At 36.6% G+C, this 13074-nt stretch overlaps 1 protein-coding gene across 3 annotated transcripts in view; it reads right to left on the bottom strand.

Annotated features, from left to right (window-relative positions):
- LOC105061584 (protein MHF2 homolog) overlaps positions 1-13074 on the bottom strand; it is a 36789-nt gene that overhangs the window by 22740 nt on the left and 975 nt on the right. The gene's annotated exons all lie outside the window — the stretch shown is intronic.

Below are 13074 nucleotides of genomic sequence, written 5' to 3'. Positions count from 1 at the left end.
CAGACCCATTAGGAGATGGTGTGAGCTATGGCAGACTAAGCTGGGCATCATATGCCGCAGTTATGCCCTCATGACGTTCTTCGATTGGCATTCACAGCTATTATTATTATTTAATATTATATTTATTTATATCTTAATTCCTGCATATATGGCATCAGGAGACAGACGACGACGTTCGCATTCACAGCTCGCTGCAGATACCTCGGAGGTTGAGGCACCTCCACCGATCTCCGTTGCCGCACCAGCTCCACTGTCAAAGGGTCCTACACCGACAGGTCTCAGTGAGTCGGGTCCCAGTGAGACGGGTTCCAATGGTATTAATTATTACACTCTATATATAATAAAATTTGATTCTTTTATTTAGATCGTACTAATGATTTATTTATTGTTGTTTCAGGTGAGTCCTCATCGATGGTGAGGTGAGGGCAAGGTCCATCGAAGAATCTCGCTCTGGAGCGTTGGAGACGCGAGCATCCGAGACAGCATCTCCGGATCAAGATACCGACCGGCTACACCAGACCCATTAGGAGATGGTGTGAGCTATGGCAGACTAAGCTGGGCATCATATGCCGCAGTTATGCCCTCATGACGTTCTTCGATTGGCGTCATATTCTACCAGCTCAGAGAGAGATTTTCTACACCCACTTGCAGGTAAATTAAATTATATTATGAATATTTAATTTGCATAATATTCTTCTAATATTTGTTATTGGCGGGATGTATTTGACATCGCTGATTTTGAGGATCATCTGAGACGAGCCATCGACCCTCAGTTATCATTGCGTTTCAAAGACTATCGCCATCACATACATCAGCATTGATATCGAATGGTGCAGGATCATGGGGAGGAGGCAACGCGGCAGCAGCCCTATGACAGCATCACCATGGACGATTAGACTACCATATGCCAACATTACGTGGATCCGGTATATCAGGTTACACATCTAAATTTTTTTTTAGAGTTTAATGACTTAATCATTTATTCTTAAATTAAATTTTTTATCTACTAATTTTATTGATAATTTTATAAAGACGATGTGCCCAGAATGCGGCGAACCAAGCGAGACAGACCGTGCCGTATTGTGAGGATTCGAGATCGTTTGCTCGTCACATGAAGCACATGGTAGGTAATTTTTAATTTCTAATTAGCATATAATTCTCTAATTATTTAAATTTTTTTTAATTAATTCTCAAATTGCAGAGAGATGCTGAGTGGCGAGCTTCCTGATAGGATCGATATCTACCAGCGAACCCACCAGCGACAGTCGGAGTGGACGACGGGGAGCCAGGAGCTCTTTGTAAGTTTTTTCAATTATTTTTTATTCATAATCTGATTTTTGTTACAAAATTAAAATAACTATAATTTTAATTTTCAAGATCGTATGACAGACATAAGATCCCAACCTATCCCTGAGGGCTCGACCACATCCACAGATGATGAGATCTGTGATCGGGTGCTCGGTACAAGATCCTGTTATATTAGGGATCTAGGGTATGGGATCACTGCTCTCTCATCCTCACGCTCATCTAGGACGGACATTCATTCTGCATGCGAGGCTCGATTGATGGAGGTGTAGAGGCAAGCTGTCGAGTTGGCTGCATGCATCGACGACTATCAGCGCTTTCAGATTCAGATGGAGCGGATGGCGCAGATGGAGAAGACAATATAGCTGATGAGGCAGCAGCAGACCGATCTGAACTCCGTCGATCTGAGCTCCGTCGAGCACTCTCCGTCCCCAGCTCGTTCTCCAGATGCCGATATTTGACAGCTTATTGATGTACTTTTTTTTATTTCAAATATCTTATAATTTTAATTTAATATAATAAAATAATAAAATTTACTTGTCGATTTATTATGTAAATTTTTTATTTTAATTTTTTTAATTTATAAAAAATATTATATATAAAAATTTAAAATATATACTCATATTTTTTTAAAAAAATATGATTAAATTATTAGCGACGAAATTATTTTTGATGAAATATTCGTCGTCAAAAATATTTTACTAACATAATTTAATTTATCAATAAATATATAATTAACAGCGATGAACAATTATTCATCGTAAATAATTATTAGCGAAGTAAATTTTTCTCAAAAATTGTCTTATTTGCAATAAAATTTTTCGTCGCCAATATTATTCAATTTTGTTAATTTTTTATTAAATTAATAGCGACGAATTATTTTCATTGCAAAAAATATTTTTTGCGACGTAAATTTTTCATCGCTAAAACTTTTGGTAATAATAGCAACGAAAATATTTTCGTCGCTATTAATTTTTTATTTATCATCAATGGTTTCTTTCGTCACAAATATCTTTTTTTAGATTAAATTCTTTTCATCTTTTTTTTTTAACGACGAAAAATATTCGTCGCAAATATCTTTTATTAGCGACGAAATTTTTTATTTCGTCGTAAAATATTAACAACGATGGGATTATTTGCGACGAAATATTAGCGACCAAAATTTCATCGCTAATACGTGAAATATTAGCGATCAAAATTTCGTCACTAATACGTATTAGCGACGAAAACCGATTATTAGCGACGAAAAGTTTTCGTTGCTAATAACCAGTTTTGTTGTACTGCGTGTAGTTTAAAAATTTTCTAGACATGATGCAGCAAAAATAAATAACTTAAAATATTTTTAATTTATTTACGTACCAGATCAGATCTGAAAATCGTAGCATGGATCTTGATATGAATATTCAACCACGATCTAAAATCAAAAAAAAATAATGGTTAAAAAAACAAACGAAGATCGGATCTTCATACCTCGGATCCTGCGGATGTCCCGATTCTGATCGTAGCCGCGCACGCACCCGACCTCTACTGGTATCCACATGGAGATGCCTGATCGGAGCACCGAAATCACCGGTGTGCAAGCATCTTGCAAATCTCGCTCCTCATCCTTAGATCTAGATCTCTTCTTCCAGATCTTGAAAAAAGAGATCGCTGCGCGAACTCTTTCACACAAATCCGATGAAATCTGAACCAGATCGCCATGAAGAGAAGAACCCTTCTTCTCTCTTCTTCTCTCTTAGGTCTGATCTCTATCAGATCTGCATGTGGACATGAAGTGGAGAAGGGAGGAAGAGGTGTTGGGAAGAAGAGATGATGTCCAAAAGAAGTCGCCGCACCCTTTCACATCAAAACTCATGCCCCCTTTTATTTTTGTCGCACAACCACTTCATATCCCATGCACACCCTCTCCTTCACGCCCAAGAGATCTTATCTCAATTAATCTAAGACGTTGAAATCCAAATCAAAGGTTAGATGGAAGTTGAGATAGAGTTGTGTTGTAAGAAAGAAACCTCTTCTCACAAATTAGCACATGTCAATCTTCTCCAATTTTTTTGTCGCACAAAAAAAATCTTCTACACCCCAATCAGATATATTTTGTTCCTATTTTGAATCATATTCAAATAGAAAAAAAATCTAGATGAGAAAGAATTTAAGATAAGGTGGGGCGGCAACTATTGGCGCCCCCTCCTTTCACGTGCGCTAAGAAAAAGGATAAAAAAAACAACACCCCTCTTCACTTCTTGGCATGATTTCTGGAGAGAGTCCCAAGGGACTTGGGCTCTCCGAGTCATGATTCTTTCAGTTCAAGTTGGGCCTTAATCGAATTCAAATCGAGTCCGAAACGAGCCGAATTCAAAAAGGCTGTCAACCTTGATCCAATCAGGTTTGAAATCCAAATCTGATTTGGATAATTGAACCCAATTAGCATTAAATTAAATTAAATTAAATCTGATTTAAATTAATTAAGACTCAATTCATAATTTAATCGGTCCCAAAAAAATTACAACATTTGCAATTAATTACTTACGCTAACAATTAGCAGCTGCCAAAACTGTAATGATTATAAATTAGCAGTTTCTAAAATTCAAACTATCAATCTGATTGATAATTCGAATATGATCCAAGTCATTGATCAGATTATGCTCCTTTTGTGTGTGACCCCTCAGGTTCTATTCTGTCTAATAGTGAGACATACCGTGATCTCCATCATAGTATCATTGAAACTCTTTTCGATGGGTTGAAACGATTCCAACTCACCTCAACAAAGATCGTTGATCCGAAAATGATCTTAGTAAGTTCTCACGATCCACCAGTGACGTCTAGCAATATGTAGTGATAACCCAGCAGAACAGAAAAATGAAGCCCTATGTACAGTTATCGTGTGATACAATCCCTTTATCGTGAGTCCCGACTTGACGGAGGTCATAGAGAACTCGTCAAACCCCATCGCCAATCATATGCTAGATTGGCTCAACTCAAGTTCATCTGTGAATCCCGTGAAAACTTTTTTCCAATATTCACGCTTACTCTGACCAGAGATTTTTTGAACTCAATCTTATGAATCGCATAGGACTTCTCCTTTTCTATCAAGGTCGATAGATTCCAACTAGATGCATCATACTCCAAACAATGAATCTGAACCTACAATAGCCAACATATACAGCAAGGACCCAAATGGCTCGGAACCAAGGGAATGTGCAGTCAAACTAAGTAGCCTTGCTGCGAATAGCCAATACACCGCAAGTCAAAGGACCAGTCACACCATTGCAGCATCGAAAAGATAACTGACGAGTGAGTAGACATCCAAGTGGTTTCTCGTGTTGATCACGCTCAATACAAGTTCTCTAACAACTACCTGCACTCTCACCTCAGTGTCTCTACACCGCAGACTCGAGACTCATCTGCCCTAAAAAGAGGTGATCCGTGCATCAATCTTGAATAGATTGATCACTGTCCTCCGTGACGATCTTTTGATCGAGAGCATTTAAAAATTAACCACTAATGATATATGTCTCAAATTCTCAATACTTTAAGAATATACAAAATCATGTTTATTAATTTTAGGACAAATCATGAACATATAAGACATGATTGGTTATAAAAACTGTCCATCAAGTACAAAACATACTCTAGAGAAAAGTATGTGTCAGTCAAGATTAGCTTCTAGGGCACACATCTAACAGTTCATTGCCCAAGCATTTTTGACAACGAGAAAATATGACACTCCAACAACACACATAATATTGTGCATCAATCAGAAACAGGGAAAAAAATCTTTAATAAAGTTTGCATATTTAGAAACCCAAGAGATATAGAAATTCTTTAGAATTTGGTCTAGAGAATGCCCTAAAATTCTAATTGATGAGTTTGAGAAGTCTATGGAGTCGCAATCTGAAAACTTCCTTTAGAGTCCTAGCATATATGAAAATAAATTCTTGCAATATCTTTCTTTAAACAATAGGCTTTGGCACCACAAAATGTTGTTCCATTGTAACCAAGGTGTCATAGGTTCGAAACACCGAAACCATCTCTTAGCGGATGGGGTACAACTCTGTACATCTAACCCTCCCCAAACCCTGCAGTGGCAAGAGCTTTGTGCACCAAGATGCACTTTCAACAAATAATTTTCTTCATTTTTTAACATGAACATAAAACTTCCATTCACATGTATAAGACATGTCTGATGCTAGTACATACACACACACTAGCATTGAGAATGTGATACGCATGTGAGCATATGCACTCTACAAATATGATTAGGGTGTTAAAGAGGGTAAAGAAATGAAGAAACTTATCACAAACTCAATAATAATGGTTAATGGTTGGTGTTATGCCTCCCATTTTAGAGAGACATTGACGGTTGATACGTCAGACACAAAAGATGGAGGGTCTCCAGTGAATGATGATATGTCATAGGAATAGAAGTTATTATGCACCACCGTGTTCCATCGCTCTTTGGGTCTTCCTTGATCAAGCAAGACAAAGCTTTTAATGTGGTCCGCTAAGAACCAAACTCTAAAGAATGGTGGCACCACTATTCAAGTATGGGCCTTCCTCTCTTCGGGGATAAAGTGGAGTTTGACAAGGGGAAAGGAGAAGTCTAACTGGCTGACCTGTCTATTAAATGGACAAAATACACTTCCTAATGATATGCTACGAAACCACCTATACAAGCTAGTGGGGAGCAAAGAAGTGCAGGTCTTAGACTTCATCAAGATCTTCATACTATATCATTTTGTTGTTGGGATTCTATTCTCTACAGCAAATTATTACCTGTGAAAGACCCTCTTCACATATGTTGATAACTTATGCAATACATCTTGATGCATACAAGGTGTAGCTATGAAGTTGTCTATGACCTTTCAATGTAGCACATCCTCACATTTTACATGCAATACATAAGTGAGACACAAGCGACAAAGTCAACACCAACTACTTGGATAGATACACCATAGCTTTAATGATAAGAATATACAATAGGAAACACATTAATCTCTTATTACACCGATGGTCAATTATATGTTTAAATGAGGTGTACTTCATCACTTTACCAGAGATGGTTGTCTAAGTATGTGCCCACCATGTCATGTGTTGTGTGCAACAGTCAGCTTCCATGTGTTACACGATGGGTTACAATTTATTACCAAAAGGCAACAATATCTTGCACAACTTGCATAGGACTAAGTCCAACAAGCTGAGCTCTAAATCTGAGTTTGATAGTCCTCATATTTTGAATATATTATGCTGTGTAACTAAGGTCTCTTCTACCTATTTTCCATACATGAAGCCTGAGCTAGATATCGAGGGAGAGGGATATTTATCACCTATGCTTAAGCCTAGGGCAAAGACCTCAACTTCAAGTAAAGAATGGAATAAGAGCAATGAGGAGCTAAGTATGATGTAAAGTTAAACACCTACATTTCATTTTATATTACATATTTTTCATGGTTAATCATAAAAGTTATTGAAAATTAAGGCATACCAAATATCAGCTAATGTAACTTCGTTTGCTTGGTGGATGGTTCAAGATGATAGAAGCCTGAAGAATAAGTTGAGAATAGAGCCATGACCATTGGCATACATGAAGTAGTATTGTGCCTAGTAGAGATGGGAAAAGGATCACATGCATAGAAGAAAAAAATAGACAAAAATTATTGCACCATTGAGAGATGGAAACGAGAAATACTTTCATAGAGGAAGAAAATAAAGAACTAAATATGGAGTGCCAGTGGTTGAGAAGGGCATTGGAGAAGATAGAGATTACAAATGTGAGTCACAAGGGTAGGGTGAAGGATAATGAGATGGATGTAAAGGATAGAAGAAGGGAGGAGAGGATCATCAAAATAAACAGAAAAGTATAGATAATATTGTTTAAGAGACAGATGATGATGAGTGTAACAATATAAATGATGATAATTGGTTTAGGGAGATGAAAGATGATATCTACTTGCAACTAGAGATGGACAAAAAACAAGAGACATCGAGCATCGAGATCAAGATGTGAGAAAGAAGGGAATCTAAGTGCAGTCAAGGTGCTGAAGTAAAAACAAAGATAGCTAATATCAACTTATACATATACATAACTAATAGAAACTTATACACAATTATACACAGTCATTATAAACATTGCCACAATGTATAGCATCTAACATGGTTAGCACATGCCCGTACAACAAGCTCTGGTAAAGGATTCTTACAGTTAAAGCTATGTTGCAACTACAAGTAGCTGGCTTGCCCTCGCCACTTGTCTCTTATGTATTACATGTACACGCCATAAGTGTTGAAAGATATGCTAAAGGTCATCCAAAGAGCCCTGAGTGGATAATAATTTACTGCAGGGAATAGAATTACAACAAAGGGATAGAGTATGTAGATATTGATGAAGTCTAAGACCTACAGCACGTCTGTCTCCCCCACTAGTTATTTAGGTGGTTTTGTAACACACTACAATTACCAAGAATCTGTTGTCCATTAAATAGCGAGCTCAGCAATCAGACTTTTCTTCTCCTTATCGAACTCTACTTTATCTCCTAAGGTAGGAAGGTGCCTTATCAATGATATTTCAGTGGCCTTGAATGGAACAATGGTCCCATCGATGTTAAGACCTTGCCTTGGCACCCTATAGTAAAAATAGTTCAATCGTGGCAAGATTTGTCTTGCTAAGAAAGTGATGGAATGGGATGGTGTAATAACACCCTCGACTCTTATGACATATTGGTCCTTCACTAGACACCCTCCATCTTTTGTATCTTAAGTATGAAGCATTATTCTCTACAAAGCGAGAAACTCAACACTTGCATTATCCACTGTTGCTAAGTCAATGGTAAGTTTTTTCCTTTCTTTACTCTTCCTTTCCTAGGTGCTGAGTAGCCCCTGGTCAGCTGCTTCACATCTCTGGTCTTTTAAAACCATGGTCTAGACTCTAGACCCCTTTCTACAATAAAAAGTCTCATGCCCAGTGAACCCGATCATGCAATAAAAGTAGCAGTCTCATGCCGAAAGAAAAACCTCTCTTCCCATATCCCAAACCTTCATCTATTGCTCCTCTTCTTTCAGCCAACCTTGTACTAGACCCTATGATTAAAATAACATTGCAATAGTGGCCACATGCATGGCAAGTTCAACCATTTCTCCCTTTCTTAACAATAACAAGAACACTGGAAAAAAAAGTGTTTATGGTGGAAACACCAGAGGAAGACCACAGTTGAAATAGTGGAAGCATGCAAGCCATGGTTAAGGAGATGAAAATGACTATATTAAATTTTTATATCACTATACCAAAAGAAAAAGAATATCTGAGGGAACTAGTATGGTACTCAGCAATAACAGTTTAATTAACTGAACTAGCAAAGTTTCATTAACTGAACTAGCAAAGATGAAAGTTCGCATCTTCCTATAATAAGATAAAAAGTATAATACTGAAGTTATGAACAAAAACAAGAAAAGGATATAATACTAAGCTTATCGACAAAAATGTCTCCAAAAGTTTCTAGAAATATTATATTATGATTATGGAGTAATATTGGAAATTTTGACCACTAAAAGTGAATCTAGTGGAATTGTTAGAAACCATAGAGGCATATAAATCTTCATAGTGACAATACAAGTCTTTATTTTTTTTTTTTTTTTCAAAAAGTTAAAAGAGTAAGCAAAGTCTTTAAGTTTCAAAGGATGTAGGTTAATTTTGCAGGTAGTGTTACCAGAAGAGGATAGCTGCTGATTTCAGTCACAGCCAACCATCCAACAGCATGCCTAGGCTGATACATAAGATTGCTACATGTACATTTTGAGCATGCATCCATTAAATATATACTCTTGATAGATATCTTGACACCTTGCTCTGTCTATGCAACCAAAGACTTCAGCTCAATATGGTGTCAAAAATCTCATCCCTTGTCAAGCATATATTCAAATTACTTCAAAAGTATTACTACATTACTGGCAAAAATGGTGAAAACTTTCATATGTAATATCACACCTAGCCTAACAGTTACCAGCCTCAACCTTCAACAGATGAGACAACACCACATATTACATGCCTATGTTATCTAATCACTATCATATCAAGTTTCTTCTATGTCTACCTTGGTTCCATCATGGTCAACTTTCATCATAATGTGCATTTTTTAATACTATGTAATCGGTATCATGCATTACCACCAGAATGTCTCGTATAATTGGATTTGATTTACAAAAGCTACTCCAATTAATCCTATCTTGACTTATATCCCCTTCCATAGCAAGCTTACAAATACTGCTTTTTCACCCAGATCTTTTTTAATGCCCATATTCCCATGTTATCTTTTTAGACCCTTCAAACAAATTTGAATATTCATTTTCAACCAACCTCCATCCCAGGTAAGACCATATTGGACCATGACCAATTAGCAGTCAATTACTGTCATTTTTTAATTCATTAATGTCTTCATATTTAATTTTGTATTTCTCAAGTATGCCAAACATCCACCTCCTCATCATCCTCTCCACGCCCAAAATCCTCATGTAAGTTCTTAAACTGTTGTCATATAAACCTTCTTAAGCATCAAGTTAGTTTAATACTAACTTTTCATATGATAGCTCTTTCCGTGTGCTCTTATTGTTCTAAAAACTGAACAGTATAAACATGATTATGCCACTTCTCTAATAGAAAAAATAGAAGCCCTATCTTGCAAATCTTTGATCCACCATTATCTAGTTACCAACAATTTCATCACATTAAATCATCAATATCATCATATAAAGTGGTAACTCAAAAGCTTTAATACCAAAAAGATGAAGGCCACGAAAGAGACTTTTCAGTCAGAAATACTTACAAATAGAAGATTTATTTAAGCATGTGGACAGTTCTGCGGCAAAAATGATCATTCAAACGAATGAAATTGCAAGGTTCATATCTATCTTATTAACAATTGAAGGATAAGCAATAGGAAAACTAGACGGTCATAATTCTCTGTTTGAACAAGAACAAGGTGCTGTGTCAGGCCCCAGATTTGCTGAGGGGCTAGGAATGTGGTTTACTGGGGTGTCATGGCAAGAAAGAATTAGGAAAAAGGAAAAAAATAAAAAAAAATGAAGAACTTCTTTTAGTCCCTCCTTTAACCAACTTCTTGAACTCTAAGCTCAAACTATGGCTTTTTGAGGTATTACAATATGGTTAACCAAACAATTCAAAATATAGAAAAAGTCAGAAACAAACCAACCTCAATAGAGAACAATCTATTATCACATGGGAATCAGGATCAGTTCAGACATAAATCATGCTTCTTGCATGATTTCATACCTTATTTTGGTGAATGGTGCGCATATTAGTTAAACTTAAGATTAGGTTTAAGTAATTATATTTCCATTGGGAACCAATATGAATGATTTCAAAGGTTGAGATCTTAGTGTCAAAACCACATCAGGGTAGGCCTCGTGAGCTCATGCAACAACTGAAGAACAAAGAAATTTTACTTGAACCACATTTAGCTCCTACACCATCATTCTCCCTCTGTGCTTAGTTACACAGAACATATCAATATGTATAACAATCACATCCAACAGTTGAACCACAAAGTGCCCAAAGTGGGGTCTCAGAAGATGCTTCTTCCGTGTATGACCCCTAATGTGGTATACTAGGTAGTGATGCCTTACTACAAACACAAATGGCTCAGTCATTCAAAATGAATAGGTTCATATATGTTTTTGTCTGAGCATATTATGACCCAGATCTCCATAGCCAAGTAGGAAGGGTAACAAAAGGAGCAGCCAATTTCCATCAGCTGTACCACAGCATGATGCATCTAAAATACTCTAGATTACTTGACAGAGGCAGCAAATTTCACATAAGATTCCTTATTAATAACTCCCCCTCCCCAAAACTTTACCCATTCAAACTCCATTCCAGGTAACGGTCTTTAAAACCTCCAAAGAAGATTGCATTTAGACCAAACATCACATGTTCAGCGATTAACCAATTCAACATTTCACTCCTTCAGGTAACAATATCAGTAGAAACATGAAGACAATACAATTTTGAATGACTAAAACAAAAGAAACAGGATCAAAATTGTGAAAACTATTTTGTTGCTATTTAATTCTACATGCTCATGGAAATAGCAATAACTAAAGCATGAAAACAGCAGGTCAAGATCTAAAATAGGTTCCAATGAACTCTGATTATCATCAGTACAGCTACGTCAGGATGTGAAAGGTACAATTTCCCACAAAATGGCAGTGAACACATTCATCAGTACTAGCACAGAATTATATCCTCTACCTCCTAGCAACTGATATAAAACAAAAAATTATTGTAGAGAAATTCTTTATCTTGTCTTAAAGACCCAAAAGAATAAACTTCCATGATAACATTGGATGATTACATCCTAACAAAAGATGTTAGAAATCAAAGGAAGTAACACATTTCCCCAGCAAAATAAGTGGTCAAATCAAGCCAAAGAGGTAACCAGTTTGGAAGTTTCCAAAAGATTCAGGTCAAGAATGTGGGATAATTTGATGTGATGTACATGATAATTGGTCTGAAAGCAATTTCATGGTTGAAGATCCAATTATATGTATAAGACAACTGCATATTTTGGTTTTTCATGCTCATCATTTCACTCAACATCTTGGCTTAGACTTCCAGGCGAAAACCTTCAACTCAACAAAGAAGATGCGGATGTCATCCCTATCAAAATTCTAGCCATGATGCTTCCAAAACTTTTACTCCATCAACTATCACCTATTGTTACAAAATTCCCATCATCAATCATTTTTCAGACACGAATTCGGGATGTTGTTTTGTAATATTGAATTTGCATTGATTCATATTCACTATTTAATCAAACCAATAAGAGATGTCTCATCTATTTGGACCAAAGAGAGATGATTAATCCTATATACATCTATATCCCCTTTTAGAACAAGCTTCCTCACAAAAAAAATGTTGCATTCCTTCAATCCACGTAAACTTTGGCATCCATTTCTTGTTTCACACTTCAAATGAAACCTTAACACCATGTCTTGACAAATTAATTTAAGCCTTCATTGCAGATAATAAGACATCTACAGGGAGCCAACCAGTGCAGCTAGTAAGAAGAAGAAGAGGAAGATGATGATGATGAAGATGATGATGATGATGATGATGATGATGTTTCATTCCTTCTATCCAAGTAAAATTTAGCATCCATTTCTTGTTTCACACTTCCAGTGAGACCTTAACAACATGTCTCCATAAATTATTTTAAGCCTTCCATGCAGATAATAAGACAACATATATTGAGGGTGACAACTCATGCAGCAGAGGTTGCCAACTCATGCAGCTGAGGTTGCCAACTAGTACAGTTGGTAAGAAGAAGAAAAAGATGGTGGTGGTGCTGGAGGCGGTGGTGAAGGAAGAGGGAGGAAATAGACAATATTGATTCTGATCAACCAATCTTCAACTATGGTTACTCATTGACTGCACTTGCATCTAATTCATTTGTGATTTTGCCACGCATTTACCTCACTATCTTCATCTTCATGCCTGTCTTTTTAAATCGTACCCAAGGGACTTCCTATGTCCTATCAGCATTATTATCTAAACATCAACTCTCAGTGCAACCATTACAAGGGTTCTGACTTCTGAAAATGCATAGATGCTACATACAACCTGCCTGATACTGCAGCATTTAAACACATGGGTCCATTCCATATGCTCCCATCATAATAGAAAGTGCTTGGTATTCAACAGGAAAAAAAGGGTGCAAAATACACCCTTTCATTTTTCTTAACAAAATGGTTGATGGATCA

This window comes from Elaeis guineensis, chromosome 9 (genome assembly GCF_000442705.2).
Source record: "Elaeis guineensis isolate ETL-2024a chromosome 9, EG11, whole genome shotgun sequence".
Taxonomy (NCBI): Eukaryota; Viridiplantae; Streptophyta; class Magnoliopsida; order Arecales; family Arecaceae; genus Elaeis; species Elaeis guineensis.
This window is presented reverse-complemented; position numbering and strand designations above follow the sequence as displayed.